The sequence below is a fragment of the Dromiciops gliroides genome, chromosome 1, assembly GCF_019393635.1.
Source record: "Dromiciops gliroides isolate mDroGli1 chromosome 1, mDroGli1.pri, whole genome shotgun sequence".
Taxonomy (NCBI): domain Eukaryota; kingdom Metazoa; phylum Chordata; class Mammalia; order Microbiotheria; family Microbiotheriidae; genus Dromiciops; species Dromiciops gliroides.
Genome location: NC_057861.1, coordinates 158,125,526 through 158,153,260, shown reverse-complemented (window position 1 = coordinate 158,153,260; position 27,735 = coordinate 158,125,526). Strand labels below are relative to the sequence as shown.

The 27,735-nt window shown below is 38.4% G+C and overlaps 1 pseudogene; it reads left to right on the top strand.

Annotated features, from left to right (window-relative positions):
* The first annotated feature begins 6,090 nt into the window (after positions 1-6,090).
* On the top strand, positions 6,091-7,441 carry LOC122746715 (annotated as a pseudogene).
* The last annotated feature ends 20,294 nt before the right edge of the window (positions 7,442-27,735 follow it).

Genomic DNA, 27,735 nt, shown 5'->3' with positions numbered 1-27,735 from the left:
TACAATCAGCTCTAATGTCTCTCTATCTCCTTTAGGATCAAATCTAAATTCTTCTGTATGACTTTTTTCTTTTTCTTTTCTTTTCTTTTCTTTTTCTTTTTTGGCAGGGCAATGAGGGTTAAGTGACTTGCCCAGGGTCACACAGCTAGTAAAGTGTCTGAGGCTGGATTTGAACTCAGGTCCTCCTGACTCCAGGACCAGTGCTCTATCTACTGCGCCACCTATCTGCCCTCTTCTGTATGACTTTTAAAGCCCTCCATAACCTATGCCACCCAGCCCCCCTTTCCATTCTTTTTATACCTTACATCCTCAGTCCCCATCCCAGGTACTCTTCAATCCAGTGATGCTGGCCTCTCTACTGTTCCTTCCTAAAGACATGCCATCTCCAAAGTCTGGTCATTTTCACTGGCTGTTCCCCATTCCTGGAACTCCTTCCCTCCTCATCTCTACTTTCTAACTTCCTTAGCTTCTTCCAGTGTCAGCTAAAGTCCTACATCCTTTGGACTTAGCCACTGTGTAGACTCATTTTGCTTCAATATTTTTTTTTTGTTATAAGTAATAATGCCCCAAAAGAGTAGGCCATTAAGCATTCTTTAATTATTTTTTTCCCAATTACATGTAAAAATAATTTTTACCATTTGTTTCTTAAAACTTTGAGTTCCAATTTCTCTCCCTCCACCCTCTCCCCCCTCATTGAGAAGGCAAACAATTTGACATAGGTTATACATATGGAATTATGCAAAGTATTTCCAAATTACTCATATGGTAAAAGAAAAAACAGACCCCCACCCCCCAAAAGAAGTTGATATTTTTTAAAAGCATGTTTTAGTCTGCATTCCATCAATTCTTTTTTTTTTTTTTTAGTGAGGCAATTGGGGTTAAGTGACTTGCCCAGGGTCACACAGCTAGTAAGTGTTAAGTGTTTGAGGCCAGATTTGAACTCAGGTACTCTTGACTCCAGGGTCAGTACTCTATCCACTGTGCCACCTAGCTGCCCCCCATCAATTCTTTCTCTAGAGATGGATAATAATTTTCATTATAAGTCCTTTGGAATTGCCTTGGATCATTGTATTGCTGAGAATAACTTAGTCATTCACAGTTGATCATGGTACAATATTGCTGCTACTATATACACTGTTCTCCTGGTTCTGCCCACTTCATTTTGCATTAGTACATCTAAATCTTTTCAGGTTTTTCTGAAAGTGTCCTGCTCATCATTTCTTATATAACAATATTATTCCATCACAATCATATACTACAACTTGTTCAGCCATTCCCCAGTTGATGGGCATCCTCTCAATTTGCAATTCTTTGCCACCACAGAAAGAGCTGCTATAAACACTTTTTGTACATATAAGTCCTTTTCCTTTTAAAAAAAATCTTTGAAATATAGACCTAGTAGTGGTATTTCTGGGTCAAGGGAGTATATATGCATGATTTTATAGAGCATTGGGCATAATTCCAAATTGATCTCCAGAATGATTGAATCAGTTCACAACTCCACCAATAGTGCATGTGTCTCAATTTTCCCACATCCCCTCCAACATTTATCATTTTCCTTTACTGTCATATTAACTAATCTGATAGGTGTAGGTGGTACCTCAGAGTTGTTTTAATTTTCATTTCTCTGATCAATAGTCATTTAGAGCATTTTTTTTTCATATCACTATAGGTAGATTTGATTACTTTGTCTGAAGAAAACTGTCTGTTCATATCCTTTGACCATTTGGGGACTGGCTCTTATTTTTATCAATTTGACTCATTTTTCTATTATTTTAAGAAATGAAGCCTTTATCAGAGATACTTGCTATAATTTTTTTCCACAGTTTTGATTATTGTGTATTTCCTTTCATCCTATTACCCACCACCCTGTGTGAGAATTAGAATGCTACCAACGTGTTGAGAAAGATATTGCAGGGAAGCCCCGCCATGAGGAAAAAGCATGTGACTTGGCATCTACATGTGAGTTAGCGTCCAGAAGTGACCTTTTCTGGGGTTTTGAAGATCAGATCAGCATCAGGAAGTGATGCTTGCTGCCCATGGGTCCTGTCAATCAGCGCTACCAACCAATTAGCTTGGAACTGTGTGTGTGGATGGTCCTGTTTCCTGTTTCACAGGAGGCTTCTGGGAGGAGCAAAGCTTTTCTTTTCTAGATGGCAGCTTGGCGGCAGAGATAGGCAGGATTGGGAGAGCAGGCAAATCTCATACTTTATCCATATGTTTCTCTTTACTAACCCCCAATATACTTTAATAAATACTTAATGCCCAAAGATTGGTGCTATATGTTTTCTAATTTAAGGAGACCACCCATTAGATTTTAGATATCACAGCTAGAATTTTAGGCCTTTACACCTGTTTATTCTATTCTCTCTCTTCTTTCAACTCATCCATCCCCAAAAGTGTTCTGTTTCTGACTACTGCCTTCCCTACTATCAATATCCCTCTTCTCTTATCCCCTTTCTCTCCTACTTTCCTGTGGGGTAAAATAGATTTCTTTACCCAACTGAGTATGGATGTTATTCGCTCTTTGAGCTAATTCTGATGAGAGCAAAGTTCAAATGCTCCTGCCTATATTGCTCACCTTCCCCTCCACTGTAAAAGCTCTTTTGTGCCTCTTTTATGTGAGATAATTTATCCCATTCTACCTCTCCCTTCCCCCTCCTCTCAGGGCATTCCTCTTTTTTTTTTTTTTTTTTTTTTTGCTGTGGCAGTTGGGGCTAAGTGACTTGCCTAGGGTCACACAACTATTAAGTGTTAAGTGTTTGAAGTCGGATTTGAACTCAGGTCCTCCTGACTCCAGGGCCAGTACTCTATCCACTGTGCCACCTGGTTGCCCCAGTACATTCCTCTTTCTCACTCCTTAATTGTATTTTTTACTTACATACATATGTACATATGTACATAGATACATACACACATATTCATTCTGTCTGCCCTAATAATGAAAAAGTTCTTGGGAGTTACAAAGTTGTAAGTATCATCTTCCCATTTAGGAATGTAAACATTTTAACTTTATTGAATGCCTTATGATTTCTTTTTCCTGGTTTTTTGTTTTTTGGTTTTTTTAGTGAGCCAACTGGGGTTAAGTGACTTGCCCAGGGTCACACAGCTAGTAAGTGTTAAGTGTCTGAGGTCAGATTTGAACTCAGGTACTCCTGAATCCAGGGCCAATGCTCTATTCACTGCGCCACCTAGCTGCCCCTCTTTTTCCTGTTTACCTTTTTATGTTTCTCTTGAGTCTTGTATTTGAAAATCAAATTTTTTGTTCGGCACTGGTCTTTTCATCATGAATGCTTGAGAGTCATCTGTTTCATTGAATATCCACCCCCCCCCCCAAAGAAATATACTCAATTTTGCTGGGTAAGTGATTCTTGGTTGTAATCCTAACTCCTTTGCCCTCCAGAATATCATATTCCAAGCCCTCTGATTCTTTAATGTAGAAACTGCTAAATCTTGAGTTATCCTGACTATGGCTTTATGATATTTAAATTCTTTCTTTCTGACTGCTTGCAATATTTTCTCCTTGACCTGGGAGTTCGAGAATTTGGCTATAATATTCCTGGAAGTTTTCATTTGGGGATCTCTTTTAGGGGAAGATCAGTAGATTTTTTTCAATTTTTATTTTACCCTCTGGTTCTAGAATATCAGGACAGTTTTCCTTTATAATTTCTTGAAAAATAATGTCTAGGCTATTATTTTATCATGGCTTTCAGGCAGTCCAATAATTTGGGGGGGGGGCAATGGGGGTTAAGTGACTTGCCCAGGATCGTATAGCTAGTAAGTGTCAAGTATCTGAGGCCTGAGGCCAGATCTGAACTCAGGTCCTCCTGAATTCAGGGCCCTTACTTTATCCACTGTGCCACCTAGCTGCTCCCTGATCTTTTTTTTTTTCCGTTCAGTCCAATAATTTTTAAATTATCTTTCCTCAATCTATTTCCCAGATCAGTTGTTTTCCCAGTGAGATAGTTCACATTTTCTTCTTTGGATTTTGTTTTATTGCTTCTTGAGTCATTAGCTTCCACTTGTCCAATTCTAATTTTTCAAGAATTATTTTCTTCAGTGAACTTTCATACCTCCTTTTCCATTTGGCCAATTCTACTTGGGGTTATTTTTAATTTTAATTGTTCAAAAATTGTGACATTACATGAATTATAGCCATATAATATCAGGAAGAGAAAATTGGTCTTAAAGAAAAGAGAATATGAGTTTTTAAGCCTTTGGTATGTGGGGAAGGATAAGCAATTTGGGAATAATTTGAAAGCACTGCACAATTTTCTAAAGGCAACTCAGTGCCAGTAATATTATTTTGGATAACAAAAAAAAAAGAAAGTAAAATATATGCCAATAGGAAATGGGTGAGCAAATTATGGAATAGCAATATCAGGGAGGGGCAGCTAGGTGGCGCAGTGGATAGAGCACTGGCCCTGGATTCAGGAGTACCTGAGTTCAAATCTAGCCTCAGACATTTAACACTTACTAGCTGTGTGACCCTGGGCAAGTCACTTAACCCTCATTGCCCTGCACCAAAAAAACAAACAAACAAACAAAAATATCAGGGAATATTACTTTTATGCTACTCAATCAATTGGTCACTGAGCATTAATGAAGTACTTACTATGTGACAGGAACTCTTGATGAATATGAAGAATTCAGAGAAACACGGAGAGACTCTTATGAAATGAGGCAGAGTGAAGATAACAGAGCCAAAAGAACAATCTGAACAATGACTATAATTATATAGATAAAGTAAACATGGAAAAGCAACAAAAATCTAGTCAAAATAGCAATTGATGCTAGTACCATACAACAAAGATAAAAGACATACCTTTCCTGTTAATAATTGATAATAAAGTATATTAACAAATGTACTTTGTTTAAAAAAAAGGGGTTGTTGGGAAGAATCTTTTGTGCCAAACAAAATGTTCAACAAATAAAAAAACAATCTTTTTATAACAAGTCTAAAACTGAATTCATCCAACTTTCTCCAAGGTCAGTTTTCCCCTCTGACTTCCCTTTTTCTTTAGGTTACCCAGGCTCAGAACTTTGGCACCTTTGAACCCTTTCTCTTCTCTGCTCCATATATCAATTGAATCCTCCAGCCATATAGATTTCTTTCATAGTGTTCCTGCAGCTCTCTTTTCCTTTCAATTCCTATTATTACTCTTATTCAGACCCTTATCAATTCATACAGACAATTGTTAACAGTCTTCTAATTGATTTGAATGCCTCCCATCTTACTCTTTCCCAAATTGATTCCAATCTACTTTTCTATTATTTCCCACTTCCCTACATGAATCTTGTTCATGCAAATTGATTTACTCACTGTTTCCTGAACCCACCTAACACCTCTTTATTTTTGTTCACAACTTCTCCCACCTTGATGTCTCTCCTGATTTCCTTTTTGTCAGTGCTAGAAAGTACTGGAGTTGGAATTAGGATAGGCCTGGATTTGAATCCCACCTCAGACTTGTACTATCTCTGTGGCATAGGTGAGTCATGTAATAACTCTGAATCTTGGTTTATTCATCTTTAAAATGGTGTTAATGATATCTGTATCATCTATCTCCACAGGTTGGTTGTAAAGATCAGACAAGGAAATGTGTTAGTCACTTTGCAAACCATAAAGAGCTACATGTCATTTATAGGTCTAGTTCCGATTATATTTTACCCAAAAAGATTTTCCTGAGGATGCCATCCAATGATAAACTTTCCTTCTTCTGAATTCTTATAGGCATTATTACCTACAGCATTTATTTGGCATTTATTACTTATCAATTAATTAGTCAAGTAAAAAGCATTTATTAAATCTACTATGTGTCAGGTACTGTGTTAGACACTAAGGATAAAAAAGACAAAAATAGATAAACTCTTCATTAAAAAAGTTTATTGTGGGGCGGCTAGGTGTTGCAGTGGATAAAGCACTGGCCCTGGAGTCAGGAGTACCTGAGTTCAAATCCGGCCTCAGACACTTAACACTCACTAGCTGTGTGACCCTGGGCAAGTCACTTAATCCCAATTGCCTCACTAAAAAAAAAAAAAAAATTTATTGCCCTGTATTATTAGCTTTAGCTTCCCTATAATCAATTCACCATGAAGGTATCTTTTTCTAATGAGCTGACCTTGGACAAAATAGACCTGAAGGAGACACAGGTCATCACAAGGGTGGACTTTAATTTTGCCATGAAGAAGAAAGAGATAACTAACAACCAGAGAATGAAGGTTATTCTCTCTAGCATCTGCAACTCTGGGGATAATGGAACCAAGTTAGTTGCTCTAATGAGCTACACCTGACAAATATTCCTGAAAGCTCCTGACTGTGTAACTCAAATCTTTGGTGGGCAAAGATGTTTTGTTCCTCAAAGATTATGTGGGACCAAAAGTAGAGAACGACTATGCTAACCCATCTAATGATTCTTTCTGCTGAAAATCCTCTGCTTCCATGTACAAAAAAAGAAGGGAGGGGGACGGCTAGGTGGCGAAGTAGATAAAGCACTGGCCCTGGATTCAGGAGTACCTGAGTTCAAATCCAGCCTCAGACCCTTGACACTTACTAGCTGTGTGACCCTGGGCAAGTCACTTAACCCCCATTGCCCCGAAGGAAAAAAAAAAAGAAGGGAAAGGTAAAGATCCTACCAGGATTATTCCTGGAAGTGAAGCCAGCCAAAATAGAGGCATTCCAGTTGCCCTTTCCCAAGCAGGCGATGTCTTTATGAATGATGCTTTTGGTTATTCATGATACCCAGAGTTCCACAGGAGGAGTGAATCTGCCCCAGAAAGCATGTGGTTTCCTTATGAAAGAGGAACTGACTTATTTTGCAAAGGACCTAGAGAACCTAGAATGGCCCTTCTAGGCTATCTTGGGCAAAGCTAAAGTTGTCAACAAGATCCAGTTAATGAAAAACATGATAAACAATGTCAGTGAGATGATCATTGGTGGTGAGATGGTTTTCACCTTCCTTAAGGTGCACAACAACATGGAAATTAGTTGGGGTGGGGGTTGTATGTAGAAGGTGACAAGATTGTCAAAGACCGGAAGGCCAAGGTTGAGAAAAATAATGTGAAGAACCCTTTGCCTATTTACTTCATCAAAGTGAAAAAAATTTGATAATACCAAGACTGGTCAAATCACCTTAGCCTCTGATACACCTCCTGGATCATTGGTTTTGGGCTGTGTTCCTGAGAGCATGAAGAAGTATGCTGAATATGTTGTGTGGGTCAAGCAGATTTGGGTATTCAAGTGGAAAGCATTTCTGTGAGGCACCAATGAACAAGGTGGCCAAAGCCACTAGCAGGAGTTATGCCACTATCACAAGCAGTGATATTTGTCCTGTCAAATGAAATGCTGAAGATTGCCACCACCCCCAGTGCTCACATGGCTAGCTATCTAGAACTACTGGAGGGCAAAGTCCTCCCTGGAATTGCTGCCCTTAGCCATGCCTAATAGATGGAATTTTCCTGCTTGCTAGTTCTGGTGCACAACACCAAACAGGTTGATCAATGCTTTGCTAATCACTGAGCTTAGCTGCTCACAAATTCTTATCTGGACCCTATTTCCTAGATACCTGGTTCTCTTGAGCTCTTAAAGTTCTCAGCGTTTTAGTCTAGTACTTCACAAAAAGCATAAAAGAATAGACACAACAGGAACAGAAGCAACAGTATCTATTCTTTAGAATACTATTATTTAGTTTCCACTGGTGATTAAAGGACTAGCTTTAGAGGAAGGAAGATATAGCTTCCAGTCTCATTTCTGACACATATTGGCTATGTGAATCTAGGCAAGTCATTTTCTAGGCAACTCTCTAACATTAGTAACAAAGAATGTGCCAGTTTGCATTGGTAGAGGCAGTTTCCTCATCTAGGAGTTCACTTGGCATGTGAGTTGGCTTTTTCCTAGCCAGTTACAGTATTTTCTATTTGATCTAAAAACCTGAAATTTTATAATTATATTTCTGGCTAAATTAAACCAAGGGTTCATCCATGATGGCATCCTATAGATTCTATCAACCTACACTTTGCTTTTTATCTCAATGCTTCCAAGGAATTTTCTTATATGATTTCTTAAAATACAATGTTCAGGGTTTTTGTTTCATCATGTTCTTTTGGGAAGCATCTTTTATGTATGTTATTTTCTAGTAATTGTTTGATAATAGACATGTATAGTCACACCTTCCTTAAATTTTCCTGACTTTTGACTTTGTACTAATATTCATTACCTTCATTAATTTTTTTGCTAAGATTTTTTAGTTTTATTCTAAGCCATCAATTCTCCTTTCAAGTTTTTCATTAAGAGCTCTAATTAAACTCCTAATCTTCTCCTTCACTCTTTTAGTTAGGCCATTTAATGATTATGGGGGAACTTGTGGTCATTCCATTCTCTTTTCTGGGGTTTTAGTTATTGCAGAATCGTCACCTTCTAGAGTTTTGTCCCAGGATTCTTTAACCCCATTGTATTTCTTCATTGTATTAGGAATTTTTCTTCCCTTTCTCATTTTTCAATCTCTTTGCTATCACCACCCTCCATCCCCAATCTCCAGCACTAGAGCCTTATTTTCTTCATTTCTATCTCAGGTTTTCTATAAAGCATGATGTAGTCTTATATCTCTTGCATTTTATCGACATATATGTTCCTAAAGCAATTGGTTCTTATCCCTGTGTCTTATTTCTTTATAAAGCTACTCTTATCTTCTAAATAGTGAACTGGTGATTGTTTATACTAAACATACTAAACAAGATCTCTTTAATTTTCAAGCAAGTTATTTTATAGATTCCCAGGGATTAAAGGAGCCCCAAAAGGTCATCTAGCTCATCCTAGTTCAATCTGTGACACATTTGAAATTAATCTGGACCCACAATATGAGTGGAATCCATCAACTTCAGTCTAAGAATTTGTCAGTTTTTATTTTCAAACTCTACTTTTATACTGGTCAGCTATTTTGTATCATCTTTGCATAATGTCTTCACCTCTTCCACTCTTCACTTCTCATTCTGGTAAGACCGTCAGTGTGATGTGAAGAAAACTTGAACATGAAATAGGAAGAAGAGAAGGAAAGGGCAAGGGAACAAGCATTTATACATCATCTACAATGTGCCAGGCACTGTGCTAAGTGCTTTAAAAATATTATCTTGTTTGATCCTCACAACAACCCTGAAAGGTAAGTGCTATTATTATCCCCATTTTACAATGGAGGAAAATGAGGATGAGAGAGATTAAGTGACTTGTCTAGGGTCACACTGCAAGTAACTCTCTAAGGTAAGATTTGAACACAAGTCCAGTGCTCTAACCACTTCACCCACCTAGTCTTTGCTCTACTCCTTGTCCCCTCCAAAAACAGTCATAAAATATGTTATCTTCTGGTTGGAGATGAGTGAATGGATCTATCCTGTTGCACCAAGGCAGTATCATTTCATGCCAAATTAATGAAACTTTTTCCCGTTTTATAATATTCTATGCTCTTCCAGGGCAATGCCTGTTATTTTTTATATTTGGCTTCCTAGTGCCTGGCATAGATACTTGTCCAACAGCATTGTGAATAGAAAAACATTTTGGATCTGGAATCAGAGAAGCTAAACTTGGATCCTAGCTCTTCAATTTACTACTTCTCTGACTTTGGGCAAGTCACTTAAACTCTCTAAGCCTCAATTTCTAAATTGGACTAAATAACCTGTAAGGTCCTTTCTGAATCTAAAAGCCCATGAACTTCCACCGCTTGAGAGAGAGAGAGAGAGAGAGAAAGAGAGAGAGAGAGAGAGAGAGAGAGAGAGAGAGAGAGAGCCACAGTCAGAGCCAGAGCCAGAGCCAGAGCCAGAAAGCAGTTTGAATCACTAGTGAGAGGGGTCTCCTCAGCAAGGCAATAGTAGATGATGTGGTGGCTATTAAAGGCCTATTTAATAGGAGTTTTCCCCCCCTGTAGATTCTGTGGTTACCACCATACAGAGACTGAAGCCTGAAGCCTGAAGTGAGAAGTGATTAGAGGGTCATACAAGGCATAGAGCAGAATAGGAGGCCAACAAGAAAGATAGACTATGGGGTAACTAGTGAAAATTTTCCTTAGAGTTCTCTACCACTACGAATAGTGACAGCATCTTCTATGCCCATAGCTCTTGAAATACAGAACCTAGAATAGGGAGTGGGGAACTGGAAGTGCTGAAAGCCAGGGCACAGAATACATCAGCTCCCCAGCTATTGTTGGATTTCTCCCCCCACCCCACCCCACCCCCACCCCCACCCCCGCCCGTAGTGATTACATTGTGTGAATTTATTTTCTGTCTCCTCTTTTTATTGTTGTACTTTTACTTCCTTTGTTACATTTCTTATGTTTTTGAGGTACTAAAGCTAAAATGAGTTTAGGTATAATGTTTGACTCAGCCATCTTGCTAGAGATCATCTCCTTGTTCTAACAAATCAGTGGTTAAACATACAATTGGAAAAGCATATCAGGAGTCTGCATAGTGGTGATAGTTAAAATCATGAAAGTGGGTCATATTTCAAAAAATAAGTGTTGAGAGAAATTGAATAGTCAACTGAGACTTGAGTCTCAGGCAACATTTTGCAGTGAGGAAGAGAAAAAAAGTCACTGAATGAAATAAAGAAGCAGTGCAGTAGTGAGGTCTTTTCTGGACCTCTCTGAAGTGTTTGACAATATTGATCACCAACTTTTTCTCCCAGACTCAATCTTTAACTATGATATACTGTGAACCCAGAAGTTCTAGTCAGTCAACAAGTCAATAAGCATGTGCTGGAGATACAAAAAAAAAAAAAAGTAAAAATATGGCTTCTTAAGGAGCTCACATTCTTTTTTATTTTTTTTTATTTTTTTTTTACATATAAGGTATTTTATTTTTTCCGTTACATGTAAAGATAGCTCTCAACTTCCGTTTATACAAGCTTTACAATTTCAGATTTTTCTCCCTCTCTCCCCTCCCTCCCACCTTCCCTAGACAGCAGGTAATCTGATATAGGTTATATCTATATATCTATATATCTATATACCTATACCTATACATATAGATATATCTATACACACACACACACATATATATATATATACACGTAATAACATTAATCCTATTTCTGCATTAGTCCTGTTATAAGAGAAAAAATCAGAGCAATGATGAAAAACCTCAAAATAGAAAAAAACCCAACAGCACCAAAAACAGGAGCTCACATTCTAATGGGTGAGACAGCATACAAAAAAATTGCACATACAATATATATATATATATATATATATATATACAATATATATATATATATATAGTGTAAATAGAAAGCAATCTTAGAAGGGAAGCATGGGTGGGGGTGGGGGTGGGGGTGAGGGGAAGGAGAGAAGGGATTGGGAAGGAAGCCAGGGAAGCCAGATGAGGATAGAGAACTTTACAAGCAAGAGGAACACGGTAAAAAAGCACAGTCAGAAAATGGAGTTTCATATGGGATTAATAGTGTAGCTCTCTTGTAGATATGTAGAAAGAAACAAAGTGTAAGAAAACTAGATATGTAGAAAGGGACCAGGTTGTGAAATGCCAAATAGAATTTAGTGGAATGGTGGAGTATAGTTTTAGGAGAGGCCAGACACTGAACACAACTCTCTTTGCATTAAGCACTACCTACCCTTCTCTGTCTTTCTTGGTTTTCAATTCCATTGTGTATCCTTGTGCTTAAATTCTTTGGTGGCCAAAAATTAGGTCGCTTCCCTCTTTAAATCTTTTAATCCATAGCTGAAATTGGCCCTTCCTTTCTTCTCTACTCCCCCATAGTTATAACATGAGGAAGGAATGGAGTAAGACCATTGTTCTATGATAGAATTTTTTAAAATCTAGATGAAATATGCAATCATGCTTTTTCTTCCTTTTATCCTTTTTTCTTGTTCTTCAAAATGTCTTTATAAGATAGAAATATATACATATTTATAATTATTACTTTAAATAAACCTTCCTTGTAATTCTAAAAGTAGTCACACAATTTTTATAAAAATTAATCGCTTTTGAGACTTTTTAAAACAATTTGTTTGGGGCAGCTAGGTGGCGTAGTGGATAAAGCACTAGCCCTTGATTCAGGAGGATATGAGCTCAAATTCGACCTCAGACACTTGACACTGACCAGCTGTGTGACTCTGGGCAAGTCACTTAACCCTCATTGCCCTGTAAAAACAAAACAAACAAACGAAACAATTTGTTTTAAAATCATTAAATGTAAAACTTAATAAAAATAAAAAACTTTAAGTGTTTATCATATTTTAAAATTTAATATATGCTGGAATTTAACCTATATAAGGAAAAAACTGTTTTTCATATAGTATTTTATTAGTATTTTAAGTATAATTGTTCTCTGGTTTTAAGAAAATTCATTGATATCAGTACCAATCAAGTAGGAAAATGGGATATAATTATTCACATTGCAAATAAGTTTTCTTCTTTACACAAGAATTACTTTAAATGGTGAGCTCCTATAATATATTAAAGTTTTTATTTACATATAAGAATGGGGTATAGTAGCATAGGCTATGAAAGAAGGGAGTAGAAAATTTTTAATTGTATTTCTCTGCCCACAAAGATACTACAATTTTTTCATGGACTTTCCTAGCTATCAAAATTAACAAGTTTATTGTATGCTTATGATTTCTCCCTCACCGTACCCCATATCCCCATCTATTTATTAAGTTTTTAAATAAAAGCATTGCAAGGCCTTTAGGGAGGAAAAAGATGTCACCATTTAATAAAATAAACTCTCAGATCTGATCTTGGGATCATAGAGTTTTAGAGTCAAAGGGGGATTAGAAATCATTTAGGCCAAACTTCTCAGGGGAAAATGAGATCCAGAGAGGTTTAAGTAAGATACCTAAAGTCACACAGTTAGTTTATGAAAGAGCTGGAACTTACTGCCCAGTCCTCCAGATTTGCCGGCTAGTTCTCTTTCCACAATACCACTGCAGTCTCCCAGTTATTAAACTTGGTTTTCCACTAGTTTACTCTCCAACTAGCTTACAAGCTCCTTAAAGGAAAACAACTTCTTAAATGTTTCAAAAATTTTCACACTAGATCATTCGAACCCAATATCTATACTTAATATGTTGCATGGATTGCTACAAAAACTATTGTAAATGACATCTTTAAAAAAAAATTGGGCAGCTAGGTGGCGCAGTGGATAGAGCACCAGCCCTGGAGTCAGGAGGACCTGAGTTCAAATCCTGCCTTAGACACTTAACACTTACTAGCTGTGCGACCCTAGGCAAGTCACTTAACCCCAATTGCCTCACCAAAAAAAAAAAAAAAATTCAGTATACTTTTAGTGATGTCATATGTCCATGGATCATGGATGCCATCTCAGAAAAATGAAATTGCACATGACCCAAGAAGTGATGGAATGATGCACAGTGGGTGAGAGTAGACTGCATTGTATTACCAATAGTGGTATGCACTCAAGAAAAGATGTAAAATTTTATTATCAAGGACCCATCTAACCAGAAAAAGAAGTCAAATGGTCATAGATCAAGGGATCAAGATTGTGAGAAAAATGACTCCTACGATCATTTTCTGTAACTCAGCAGTGGTGATGTGTCAAAGGCTCATTTATTGCCATTCTTGAGAGAATGGGGCACCCAGCGTACAACTGGTGAGTGACCAAAAAATGGAGGCTCACTGGCCCCTTTTATTCCCCAGTCCCTAACGTAAATGGACCCTCCCCTTTTTCATCATTGGTCCAATTACTCAAGGGTTACAATCTACACACCAAAAACTAGCTAATTGGAACACAGTATTTCTTAGCCAATGGGGGAGGTGATACAGGGACAATTCTTCAATTCCTCCCTTATATGGACACAGCTCAGGAGCTGACCTAATTGTGACCAGCTCAGGGTTTCCGTGAACCATGTGATTTTGTTTGCCAGAGGAAGAGGGGAGGGAGGAGAAGAAAACCTTTTTCCTCAAACAGGTCTGGATTGAGAGGAGACCAATCCCTATTTCCTCACAAAGATCAACCCAAGTCTGGCATTTTGAACTGATGAAATATTAAAAGACCCAGAAGACAACTGCCCATATGCTGGATAGATTCTCTACACAAGATTTATGATATGAGCAAAAATTTCATAAATTTAGAAAACATAGATGGATTTTGGGTTATACTACTGGTTAGAAGGGGCAGCTTCCATTTCATAATGCCCACATTCACAGATAGGATAAAATGATAGAATAAAGAAGGGGGGGAGCGGCTAGGTGGCGCAGTGGATAAAGCACCAGCCCTGGATTCAGGAGTTCCTGAGTTCAAATCCAGCTTCAGACACTTGACACTTACTGGCTGTGTGACCCTGGGCAAGTCACTTAACCCGCATTGCCCCACAAAAAAAAAAAAAAAAGAAGGAGGGGAAGGAAGAAGAGGGAAAGAAAAGGAGGAAGAGATTCAGTTTCCTAAGAAACCTTTGAAAAGGCAATTTATCAAAAAGGTAAATGTCACAGGAGAAGTTGGTGATGTGGGTCCTTAGGTATTCCTCTTTAAAGAATTACACCCTCGGGGACAGCTAGGTGGCACAGTGGATAAAGCACTGGCCCTGGATTCAGGAGTACCTGAGTTTGAATCTGGCCTCAGACATTTCACACTTACTGGCTTTGTGACCCTGGGCAAGTCACTTAACCCCCATTGCCCCACCAAAAAAAAAAAAAATTACACCCTCTCACACACAAATCCAATTAGAATAAAAGAATCTTTTATTTAGGCACTAGAGAAAGGGGACCAAGTGAGAAGCCAAGGACTTCTCTCAAGGGGAGATGGTTCAGCGATGATCCTCTGAGATTCCTATCTCAGATTCCTATCGTCCTTTATTGGGGGTGGGTTGGGAGAAGTCGGGTAGAGGGTGGTGGTTCTGATTTTTGGAGTTATCTCTGTCCCCTGGCACCAACCAGGCAACAGTCACTCCTATTGGATTTATCTCCCTTCCTTCTCAAGGTGTTTCTGTCCTTTAGTTTAGCTTCTCAAGGAGAGTTACCCCAGACCCATGTCCTTTGGTTTAGCTGGCCAGTTTATGTCTCAACTCCATAACAGTAAATATTATAGAGCATTGGACTAGTTAGTTTATATTTAAGAACCAATGCGGGGAGGGCAGCTAGGTGATACAGTGGATAAAGCACCGGCCCTGGATTCAGGAGGACCAGAGTTCAAATCTGGCCTCAGACACTTGACACTTACTAGCTGTGTGATCCTGGGCAAGTCACTTTACCCTCATTGCCCCCCACTTCACACACAAAATGTAAGAACCAATGGGGGGAAGCTAGTTGGCACAGTGGATAAAGCACCGGCCCTGGAGTCAGGAGAATCTGAGTTCAAATCCAGCCTCAGACACTTGACACTTACTAGCTGTGTGACCCTGGGCAAGTCGCTTAACCCCAATTGCCTCACCCCCAAGAAAAAAAAAAGTAAAGCAGTCCCTACTCTCATTGAATTCACATTATAATAGGGAAGTTTCAAATGGGAATTTTAAAATTTGTTGATTTTTTAATCTTCTTAGCTACATTCCCAATTCACTGATCTGTTCCTTCTCTTTTTTGTCAATAAAATTATTTAGAGAGATATATTTTCCCCTAAGGAATGTTTTGGTTGCATCCTTAAAATTTTGGTGTATTGTTTTATTGTTGTGCTATGTCTAATAAAATTATCTCTCATTTCTATGATTTGTTCTTTGATTCACCAGTTCTTCAAGATTAAGTATTTATTATCCAGTTGATTTTTTTTTTTTTTTAGTGAGGCAATTGGGGTTAAGTGACTTGCCCAGGGTCACACAGCTAGTAAGTGTTAAGTGTCTGAGGCCGGATTTGAACTCAGGTACTCCTGAATCCAGGGCCGGTGCTCTATCCACTGCGCCATCTAGCTGCCCCATCCAGTTGATTTTTAATAATTTTTAGAGGCCCTTTATTTAATATGTTATCGCATTGTGGCCAGTAAAGGATTTGTATATTTCTGCTTTTCTTCATTTGTCTGTGGATTTTTATGTCCTAAAACAATTAATTTTTGTAAAGGTGCGGTCCACAGTCAACAAATATGTACACTTCTTTCTATTTCTATTCAATAAGTGCTATAAGTCTTTAATAATGAACTTTTCTAAAATCCTTACACAAAACTAACTTTTTTCTTATTGTCACTCTTCTTAGATTTGTCTAGGTCTGGGGGGCTTCCTCTAAGTTCCAAATAAATTTCTTCTCCTGGAATACTTTTCCAACTCCTCTTAATTCCAGTGCCTTTTCTCTGTCAATTAACTCCTGTTTATCATATGTGTGTGTATCTTGCTTTGCATATATTTGTATGTTATCTGTCCCATTAGATTGTAAAGTCCTTGAGAGCAGGGACTGTCTTTTGCCTCTTTTTGTGTCCCTAGTACTTAGCACAGTGCCTGAAACATAGTAGGAACTTAATAAATGTTTATTTATTCATTGGTATATATTATAGGCAGCTGGGTGGCTCAAGGTATAAAGCACTGGACCTGGATTCAGGAAGATCCGAGGTCAAATCCAGCCTCAGATATTTGCTGGTATGAACCTGGGCAAATCATTAAACTTCTCTCTGCTTCAATTATCTCATCCGTAAAATAGAGAAAACAAGAGCACTTAGCTGCCAGGGTTGTTGTGAACATATAAGATAAATTCAGAGTAAATGGAAGAAACCTTAGATGTGATAAGTAGTGATTGGAGAAGGGCAAGCTGAAGTTTAATCTTTTTTTGGGGGGGCGGGGGGAGGCAGGCAATGAGGGTTAAGTGAGTGACTTGTCCACGGTCACACAGCTAGTAAGTGTCAAGTGTCTGAGGCTGGATTTGAACTCAGGTCCTCCTGACTCCAGGGCCAGTGCTTTATCCACTGTGCCACCTAGCTGCCCTCACTGAAGTTTAATCTTAAGGGAAGGCTGGGATTTTAAGAGTTGGAGGTTGGGAGGGAGAACATTCCATGTGTGGGGAACAGATAGTGCAAAGGCACACAGATAGGAGCCATAATGTCATTTGTAAGGAATGCCAGTATGGCTGAATTATAGCGTATGTGGAGGAAAATGTAAGAAGATTGGAAAGGTAGGAAAGGGCTGAGTTGTGAAGAGCTTTCAACATCAGACTAAGGGCTTCATGGTTAATTCTGGACACAATAGGGAGCCACTGCATCTCCTTAAGGTTGTTGGTGGTGGGGTGGGTTGACATAGCAGCACACCTACCAAATTTTCAGAGAAGACAAGTCTATAAAAGATCGCTAACATTGGATGCCAGAAAGGGAATCCAAAAAATGTTAATAGTCAGTAAAGGTAGCATGACTATAACAAGATCAAATTGAATTTAAATAAATGTACATTTGTGTACCTATGTTTTAAAAAAAATAAGTGGCACAACTAAAGATTAGGGCAAATGTGGCCAGAATATGGGAAAAGAAACCAGGAGTACAAATGTACTGCATTGTGAGTCAGCAGTGTGATGCAACAGCCAAAATAGCTAATGTGATCCTAGGCTTCATTAATAGAAGCATAGAGTTCAGGGTGAAGGAGATGGTGAGTCCTATAGTACAATGCTCTGGTCAGCATATATCTGGAGTATTGTGTTAAGTTCTGGCCTCTGCATTTTTTCAGAAGGACACTAAACACTGGAGTGTTCTCAAAGGAAGGTGACCAGGATGGTAAGGAGACTGGAGATCATGCCATAGAATGATTGCTTGGAGAAACTGTAGATGGTTAACTTCAAAATAAAAGTTGGGCCAAAGACATGACAGTTTTTTTAAAAGTATATGAATGATCGTCATTTAAAAGAGGAATTTTACCTTGTTTCCTTTGACCCTAGAAATCAAAAGTAGGGACAATGAGAAGCAGCCTGGTACCGTGGATCATAGGGATCAAAGACTTAGAGCTGGAAGGGGCAAAAGTATTGGATTTATACCCAAATAAACTGTCACAATCCTATCTCTGTCACTTATTACCTATGTGACTATGGGCAAGTCACATTGCCCTTTTGGACCTCAGTTTCTTCATCTGTAAAATGAGAGGATTGAACTGAATGGCCTTTAATGTCAATTCCTTCAAGTTCTAAATCTAGGATTACATAAAACATTATAAATAGAGTTGTTTTAAAAATATTTATTTATTTAGCAGAAATCTATTTTCTCCCCCTTCTATGCCTTCTTTCTTTCCCAGTCGGGAAAAAAATAAAGAAAAATTAAATTTTACAAACATGCAAAGTTAAGCAACTCAAAGCCCTTCATTAGCTCTATTCCCCCTAAGTCTATCACTTCACTATTTAAAGGTGGGTAACATCCTTCATTATCTGTCCTCTGGAATGATGGTTGACCATTGTGTTGATCAGAGTTCTTATGTCTTTCAAAATCGTTTTTCTTTCATGATATTATTATTACTATATAAATCATTTTCTTGGTTCTTTTCACTTTACTCTAAATCAGTTCACACAAGTCTTTTCAGTTTTCTCTGAAACTGTCCCTTTCATCATTTCTTATATTCAAATAGTATTCTATATTACATTCATATGCCACAATTTTCGGGGGCAGCTAGGTGGCGCAGTGGATAAAGCATCGGCCCTGGATTCAGGAGTACCTGAGTTCAAATTCAGCCTCAGACACTTGACACTTACTAGCTGTGTGACCCTGGGCAAGTCACTTAACCCCCATTGCCCCGCAAAAACAAAACAAAAAACATATGCCACAATTTTCTCAGCCATTCCCCAACCAATGAGCACCCTTTTGGTTACTAGCTCTTTGCCACCAGAAAGCATTTCTATAAATATTTTATACACATAGATCCTTTTCTACTTAAAAAAACAAAATCTCTTTGGGACATGGGTCTAATAGTAGTATTGCTGAGTCAAAGGGCATATAGTTTAGTAACTTTTGGGGCATAGTTCGAAATTGCTTTCCAGAATGGCTGAACTAATTTTCAGCTCCAATAACAGCATACTAATGTCCCTGTTTACCTGCACCCCCATTCAATAGCTATCATTTCTCTCTCTTGTGATCTTTGCCAATCTGATGAATATAAGGTGGAATGTCAATGTTGCTTTAATTTATATTTCTCTATTAATGATTTGGAATATTTTTCATATGGCTCTTGATAGCTTGGATTTTTTTCCCTAGAAAACTGCTTGTTCATATACATTGGCCATTTGTCAATTGGAGAACGGCTCTTATTCTTATATTGGAAAGGAAGACCTTATCAAGGAAACTCAGTACAAAAATTTCCTCTCTGATTACCTGCTGCCCTTCTAATTTTAGCTGCATTTGTCTGTACAAAACATTTTCAGTTCTATGTAACTATCTCTATCCATTTTATTTTCTATGATCCTTTCTATCCCTCATTTGGTCATAAACTATTTCCCTATCAATTTTCCTTCTGGCTCTGCTTCTGACTTTCTGGACTCTTTCAGCATGCCTCAGCAGTGATCTCACCATGGAATTTCCTTTAGTTTCTATGACCTTCACACCCTGGAACATCACTGTGCCATGCCAACCCTCTTCTCCTATTGGTGAAGTCCTCCAGGGGCCTCCATTTTGGTGAGAGTCTCAGGCCAGCCAAACTTTATCTTCTTTCTGTCTTTGATTCTGACTTTCTGGACTTCAACATTATGCCTCCCACATAGGTACCTCCCTCCTTCTCCATTTTTTCAACTCCCTTTTGTATTTATCTTCCCCCATTATAATATAAGCTCCTTGAGAGGAGGAACTGACTTTCTTTTTGCTTATATTTGTATCCCCAGTGCTTACTATAGTGCATTGCTATTACTAAATGCTTGCTGCCTTGCCTATCCATAATTCTTTTTGTTTGTTTGGTTTTTTGGTGAGGCAATTGGGGTTAAGTGACTTGTCCAAGGTCACACAGCTAGTAAGTATCAAGTGTCTGAGGTCAGATTTGAACTCAGGTCCTCCTGACTCCAGGGCAGTGCTCTATCCACTGTGCCACCTAGCTGCCCGGCCTATCCATAATTCTTAAAGATAATTTCTTTGTTGCTCCTCTAATTTGTTTATGATGTTACCCTTTATATCTAAGTCATGTAAGAAACACCAATTTCAAATCAATATAAGGAAAATTTTCTATTGATTTGTTGTTCAGTTGTTTCCAACTCTTTATGGCTTCATTTGAGGTTTTCTTGGCAAAGATATTAATTTGCCATTTCCTTCTCCGGCTCATTTAATAGATGAGGAAACTGAGGCAAACAGGGTTAAGTAACTTGCCTAGGGTCACATAGCTAATAAGTATCTGAGGCCAGATTTGAACTCAGGGAGAGGAGTCTTCCTGACTCCAGGTCTAGTGTTCCATCCATTGTACCACTTACCTGCCCCCTTCTATCAATTAGAGCTATCCAAAAATGGAATGGGCTATTATTCTAATTTAGTCTAACACAAGCCAATCTTATTTCAGGTTTGGGATTGGAACAAAATGGGATGCTCATAGATATTTGGGGGGGGGCGGGGAGCAGGGCAATGAGAGTTAAGTGACTTGCCCAGGATCACACAGCTGGTGTCAAGTATCTGAGGCCGGATTTGAACTCAGGTCCTCCTGAATCTAGGGCCAGTGCTTTATCCACTGCACCACCTAGCTGCTCCCTATAGATCTTTCAAAAAAGAAAATTTCCTTAACAATAGTATGAAAAAGATGCTCAGTAAAGACACAGAATTTGTTCAGATAGATATAACCCCTTTTATTGACATATGGAAACAAAATTGGTCAGAATGGTATATTGATTTGAGAGTGGAACATCCATCAAGTCTTTTATGCCCTAGGCAACAGGAATGCTGTGTTGATAACATGAATTCTAGTCCCCTGGACCAATCAAAGGTAGAGACATCTTTCCTGCCTTTTAGGGAAAAATTAGCTCAGTCTAAATGACAGGGACTCTAGTTAAATGAGCTCCTACCACAGCTACCTTAGTAGAGTACTGGGTTCCCTAAAAGTAAAGGTCTTCATTTAGAAGCTGATAACCAGTGTTTTTTCAATTGATATGATCCTATCTGGATCCTGCTTACTGTTGTCTGCTCACCCTGGATCATTATCCATTGTTCTTAAGGCATTCAGAACCTGAAATTTTTTTTCTTCTCTGCCCCAATCCTTGAAAAAGTTAAAGAAATTTATATTTACATGTATATTATGTGCATATGTGCACACATAAAGACACATATACGTGCATGCATATATGTATGTACGTGTATGTGTACGCGTACATGTACATGTACACGTATATGTACACGTATATGTATATGTATATGTATATGTATATGTATATGTATATGTATATGTGTGTGTTCTTTAAAGGCCTGGCTTCCCAGTTTGTCAGCCTCTTCAACTTAGATACAGTCTGTATCTTCATACCACATCAGACACATACAGGAATGGCCATACATTTGATTTCACTATCACTCATAAAGTGCTTCACTTCCATGACCCAGAATTCTGAAATTCTTCCATCCTTAAAAAGGCTCAAACTTCTAAAAAAAAACCAAACAGCAATCTATATTCATTAGCTCAAATTCTTTCTATCTCAACCATTTCTGACTGTATTATTCAACCAAATTTCTCTAAGTATACTAACAATTTTCAAATTGCTAAATCCAATAGCCATTTTTTAAGTTTCCATTCTTCTTTTTCCATCTGCAGTTATTGACTGCCAATTACTATCTTCTTTTAATTACTATCTGCCATATTGTTTGTTGTGCTTTTATGTTTTGAAAATTCTCTTTCCTGGGTTCTCTCCTACCTATCTTACTACTACTTCATAATCTCTGCTACAGAATCTATATCCATGTTCCTCCCCTTTGTACGAGTATCCGGGTTCTATCCTGGACCCACTTATTTTCTTTTTTTTTTTTTTAGTGAGGCAATTGGGGTTAAGTGACTTGCCCAGGGTTACACAGCTAGTAAGTGTTAAGTGTCTGAGGCCGGATTTGAACTCAGGACCTCCTGAATCCAGGGCCGGTGTTCTATCCACTGCACCATCTAGCTGCCCCGACTTATTTTCTTTCTCATTATAATCTTCAGGTGAATTCATCATCTTTCATGGGTTCAATCATCATCTCTCTACAACTAGCCCAACACAACTGGCTCTTATCTCTCACCTGAGTTTGAGTCCCAATCACCTATTATTACCTATTGGACATCTGTGATAAACTCAATATGCACAAAAATGAACTCATTATTTTTCCTCCTAAAGGCACCCTTCCTGATTTCTGTATTTCTGTTGAAGGCATTACAATTCTTCCATTTACTCAACTTTTCAACCTTGGAATTATTCTCCATTCTTCACTTTTTCTCATTTCCCCAAATCTCCAAGTGATATTGATTCTTTAAAATTTTTTTTAAAAGATTTATTTATGCCTTTCATTATCTCTAGAACTGATGCCACCACTTCAACAAAGCAAAATACTTAGCAAAATCAATTGAAAACAGTGACATTCTGCTGAATGTAGTCTCCTGCTTTTTCTCAGACGAGATATGTTTAATTATCGGGTCTCTAGAGTCAAGATTGTTTATTATAGTTCTTGATATTTCCACTTTCTTCTAGTTCTCTATTTATATTATCACAATAATTGTCTATATTATCCTTCTGATTCTGCTCACTTCACCCTGCATGAATTCATACATATTTTTACATTTATCTGAAGTCCTTTTATTCATCATTTTTGCTGCACAATATCATGTCATTATACTCATACTAGTTTGTGCAGCCATACCTCAAATGATAAGTACTTTTTTGTTTCCAATGTTTTGCTTCCACAAAAAGTATCATTATGAATATTTTATTATATATTGTACCTGACCATATACCTATTTTTGATTTCTTGAGGGTAAATGTCCAATACCGAGAATGTTGGATCAAAAGATATAAACCATTCAGTCACTTTTCTCACATAATTCCAGATCATTTTCCAAGACAGTTAATATCAATTAACTTCTTTCCCAACAATATATTTGCTGGTGCCTATTTACTAATAGTCCCTTGTCTCTGTTTTTTTGTTATCTTTACCAATTTTCTGAGTGAGAGGTAAAATCTGAGTTGTTTAAATTTGCATTTTTCTTATTATTAGTGATTTAGAGCATGATTTCATATACTCATTGATACTTTGCCATTCTTTAGAAAATGTTTTCATATCATTTGACCATCTATCAGTTGGGAAATAACTGTTAAATATGTAGTTGTGTCTATTCCCTATATATATATATATATATATATATATATATATACATATATATATATACATATATATATATATATCAGACATCAGAATTTTATCAGTGATAACTAATCTAAAGGTTTCTTTTTTTCTTCTGTTTAATGGGTTCTCTTTTCTATCTGCATTGATTTTGTTCTTGGAAAAGCTTTAAAGTTTTATGTAATTGGATTGTATATTTTGTCTTTTATGATCACCTCTATCCCTTGGTTGATTAGGAGTTTTCCCTCTAGCCTCAATTGTGAAAGGTACCACCTTCCACTCCCCATTTTTAAAAATTGTCACCTTTTATATTCAAGGTGAGTTTCTATATGGAACTTATTGTGATATATGATGTAAAATGCTGGTCTAAACTTTAATTTCTGCCAAACTTTTTTCAACTTTCCTAGTAAGGCAAAGTAACATAAAAAGCATTTATTAAGTGTTTACTTACTACGTGCCAGGGACTCTTCTAAGTGCTAGGGATACAAATAAATACAAACAAGCAAACAAAAAACTGTCCCAGCCCTCAAGGAGCTTACATTTTAATATGATAACACACAAAAGGGAGTTGAAAAGTGGAGGGGAAGAAGAGGAGGAGAGAGTATTCCAGTGTAATTCTTGTCAAATTAGGAATTCTTCTAGTAATTTGTGTTCTTGAGCTTATCAAATATTGGACTATTCTATTTGTTTACTTCTTGTTCTTGCTTATCTAGTTTGTTCCACTAATCTATTTTTCTATTTTTTAGCTGGTACCAAATAGTTTTGATTACGACTGAGTTACAATGTAGTCTGAAGTTTAATAATGTTATGCCTCTTTCATTATTACCTTATTCATTATTTCCCTTGAGAAGCTTGTTTTTCCGTTCTTTTAAAAGAATTTTGTTATTTCTTTCTAGCTTCATAATATATGTCTCCAAAGTCTTGGTAGTTTTAAGCTTTAATTTTTAAATTTTAAAGTTTAAAGTTTTTTAAGCTATCAAAGTTAAATCTGCATATTAATTTAGGTAGTGCCATCTTTTTTATTACATTGGCAAAACTGAATCACAACCACTGAATATGTCTTCTTCCATTTATATTTGAGAGTCTTCTTTTGAATAAGAGTTTGTAAAATTGAAAATTGATTTTAATTCTTTTTAGCTAAGACTTAATCAGGTTGGATTTAATATTCCCTTTTACTGTTCTTCCCCCTTGTAAACTTCACCTACTACCCACAGCCCAGAGAAACTTGCCTAAAGGTCAAGCTTTTGTCTTGTAACTACCTCTATCTTTGTAACCCTATCTATCACCCACTTTCCAAAGAAACTTGATTAACCTAAAATGTCAAGTCTCATCAATTTAAACTATTGTGACAGCTCCCATTGCTGGAGAACCTTTGTCTTGTGACTCAAATCATATGTCTTGGCTGTGATTAAGGGGGCAACCAGGTGGGTGGGAGCAAGAAGACTCATCTTCTTGAGTTCAATTCTGGCCTCAGTCACTTACTAGTTGTGTGACCCTGGGCAAGTCACCTAATCCTGCTTGTCTCTGTTTCCTCATCTGTAAAATGAGCTAGAGAAGGAAATGGCAAACTACTCCAGTATTTTGCCAAGCTAACCCCAAATGGGTCATAAAGAATCAAACACAATCGAATAACAATAACAAGAGGGTTTCAGAAGGGGAGGTCCAAATGATGTAATCTCAATTCTGACTATGTCATCAATAGCCAATCAGAAGACACATCTACATTGCTCAAGATTTTGCACTGTCATCTCACTAATTGTTATAAAACACCCTTTTATTTCTGACTCAAGGTTTTTGGTTACTAAGGGGCCACAGACCCACTTTATTGTTTATTGCTAGTCTAGCTAATAAATTGATCATGTCTGGAGCTTTGTCTCTTAGTGTGCCTTAATTTTAAAATGTAACAAGTTGAACCAAATGACTTTTGAAGTCTGTTCCAACTCTGGGATTTTATAATTCTATTGATTAAAGTTGGACTTGAACCTGGAAAAGTTTCAAGAATAGCTCTTGTGATGGGCTCTATAGCTGTTGTCAGAGGACCAGCTTAGCTAATTTTAGAGGTCTATTATCTAATTGGCCAAAGAGTGATGAAATTTTGGCCAAGGTAACTCTCAAATACCATTTATTAAATTATAGAGGTGTGGTGTTCTACAGCAGAGGAAGATATACACACACTGATGAAATTACAGATCTCTGAGGTATTGAAGCATGGATTGACTTAAATAGAATCTTCCAGGATTCACATCATCTTGGATATTCAGGCATTCAATAGCATACTGGACTTGAAGTAGGAAAACTTGGATGCAAATCTTGACTCTGCCATTTACTAGCCATGTGACCCTGGCAGGTCTCAATCACAGTCTCATTTTCTTAGTTTGTAAAATGGGGATGATAATGATTTGTATATAGTTACACTTACAATTAAATATCTAAAAAAAAAAACCAAAACAAAAAACAAATATCTACGAAGCAATACATCAATTAAGATACAAATGGAGTTGCAACAAAGACCAAAAGCGATAATATAAGTAAAATCTCTTATGAACTTTGAAGTGCCATATAAATGCCAGTTATAATAATAACCTACCTCACAGGGTTGTTGTGAGAGTCAAATGAGATAATATATGCAAAGCAGTTTGTGAACCTTAAGCACGATGTATTAGCTAATATTATTATAAATATAACTGTAGCACCTGTGTCTAAATGGGCTTGGGTGGTCCCCTAAAGGATAGCCCTGTGAAAGTGTGTATATGCAAGGAGATATGACCCCAAAATGGCTGAAAGATTTCTGGGAGAGGGAAACCCAGTAAGATCCCAATCAAAAAGGCTCAGACTTTCAATGGCAAACAGGAAGCTCTCAGAGCTATAGGCATGCACAAGGGAGTTGGTACCCTAACACATACTTTGATGCCTAGCACCTCCCAGGGGAGTTGAGATTTCCTCTGTCTAGGATCACAGAGACCCTTTACTCATAAATGTTTTATCACATGCACTAATATGTTTGCCAGTTTTCTTTTGTGTAAAAGGTTTGGAAGAAGAACTAAACTGGCTGAGATTAAGTTTATTGTTATCCTCCAGGTCGGGGTGGTAATACTTCTCAAGCACCTTATCTTCCTCCTCTCTCCCCTAAAAATCCTGAACCCCAATAAAAGTCATACCCTTAGACTGCAAATACATTGAAGGATATCAGTGTTGTTCTACTCTCCACAAAAATGGAGTTCCATTCTCCCTGAGATGCATTCCAGATCTGTCTAGAATTCCAGGTTATGTGACTGCAGCCTGGGCCTATGTTCCACTATTGTAGAACGTAATGGAGTAGCCACCATAAAATTATTGTTGTTTTGATTTGGTTACTATTGATGCCTCTGTTAGTTGTATGACCCCCGACAGTCCCTTAACCTTCTTAGGCCTCAGTTCCCTTATTTCTAAAATAAATTCCAAAAGTCTTTGAATCTAACTAAAGTAGCCCCTACTGTTAAAACAGCTCAAACCAGTGACGTTATCACACAGACCTTCTGCAATAGCAAGTGTGATGGGAGAAATGCTTTTTTTCATCTTATAAATATGGGGGGTGGAGGGACAGTTTGAACTTCAAGTTTCTGCAAATGAAAAACGAGGTTTTTTTAGATTTGCAAATGAAAAAACATGAATGCCTCTCGTGGAGATAGGCCTTTAAAGTCAATATTGCTGGTTGTTTCAAGTGAGGCCAGGTGCTAGTGACAGGCCGGTTCGGTTCCCAAGTTGCGCTGCCCCCTGGGGGGGGATACTGGTGGAAAGTAAGATCCAGAAGAGGTTTCTAACACCGTCCTCCCAGGTCCTTGTGTCACATGTCTCACTCGTTTCCGTCCAAGAACATTTTCCTTTTCTGCAGCTAATCTGTGCATCGGGTTTCTCCAACTCCAGCCAGCATTCTGGCTGACAAACTTGAAAGTCAGAGCCGCGACTTTCTCCTGCCCCCCTTTCCTAAGTCTCCGCAGTAACTCCGCCCCTTCTCAGATTCAGTCTCCTTCTCACCTCTCACTACCATCTACGCCCCCTTCCTCCCACCCTCAGGACTGCTGGGAAGACTCGGACCAGCTAAAGCTTTAAATCGTAGCCGTGCCCCGGAGGACTCTTCTGCGCATGCTCAGAGAGCCGGCTTCTAGGTCAGCCGTATTTCTCCGCGGTGGCCGTGGCGGCGCTGCGCGCGCTCCCGAGCATAGCGCGCTGGTGGGTGGGGGGAGGGAGGGGCGGGGGCTCTGCGCGCGCTCCCGGGAGTAGTGAAGGGGTGGGTGGATGTGGCGGTGCTGCGCGTGCTCCCAGGCATAGTGACGGGGGGCGGGGGTGGCGGCGGCGCGCGCTTGGGGCGCGGCGCCGCGGACGAGGGGACGGACGGAGCTCGTTCCCGCGGAAGGAGGTGTGGGGTTGGACCCAGGCGGCGTGCGGTTGGGGGCTGAGGGTTGGGGTGGGGGGGGGAAGGGGGCCCCGGAGTCTGCGGTCTCCCCTGCCCGTGGGGTCCGTGCGGCTGCAGGCGGCCTGCACCGCTCGGGGGCCGACGCCGGGGCGGCTGCCGCTGGGAGATGGCAATCCTCGGCTCG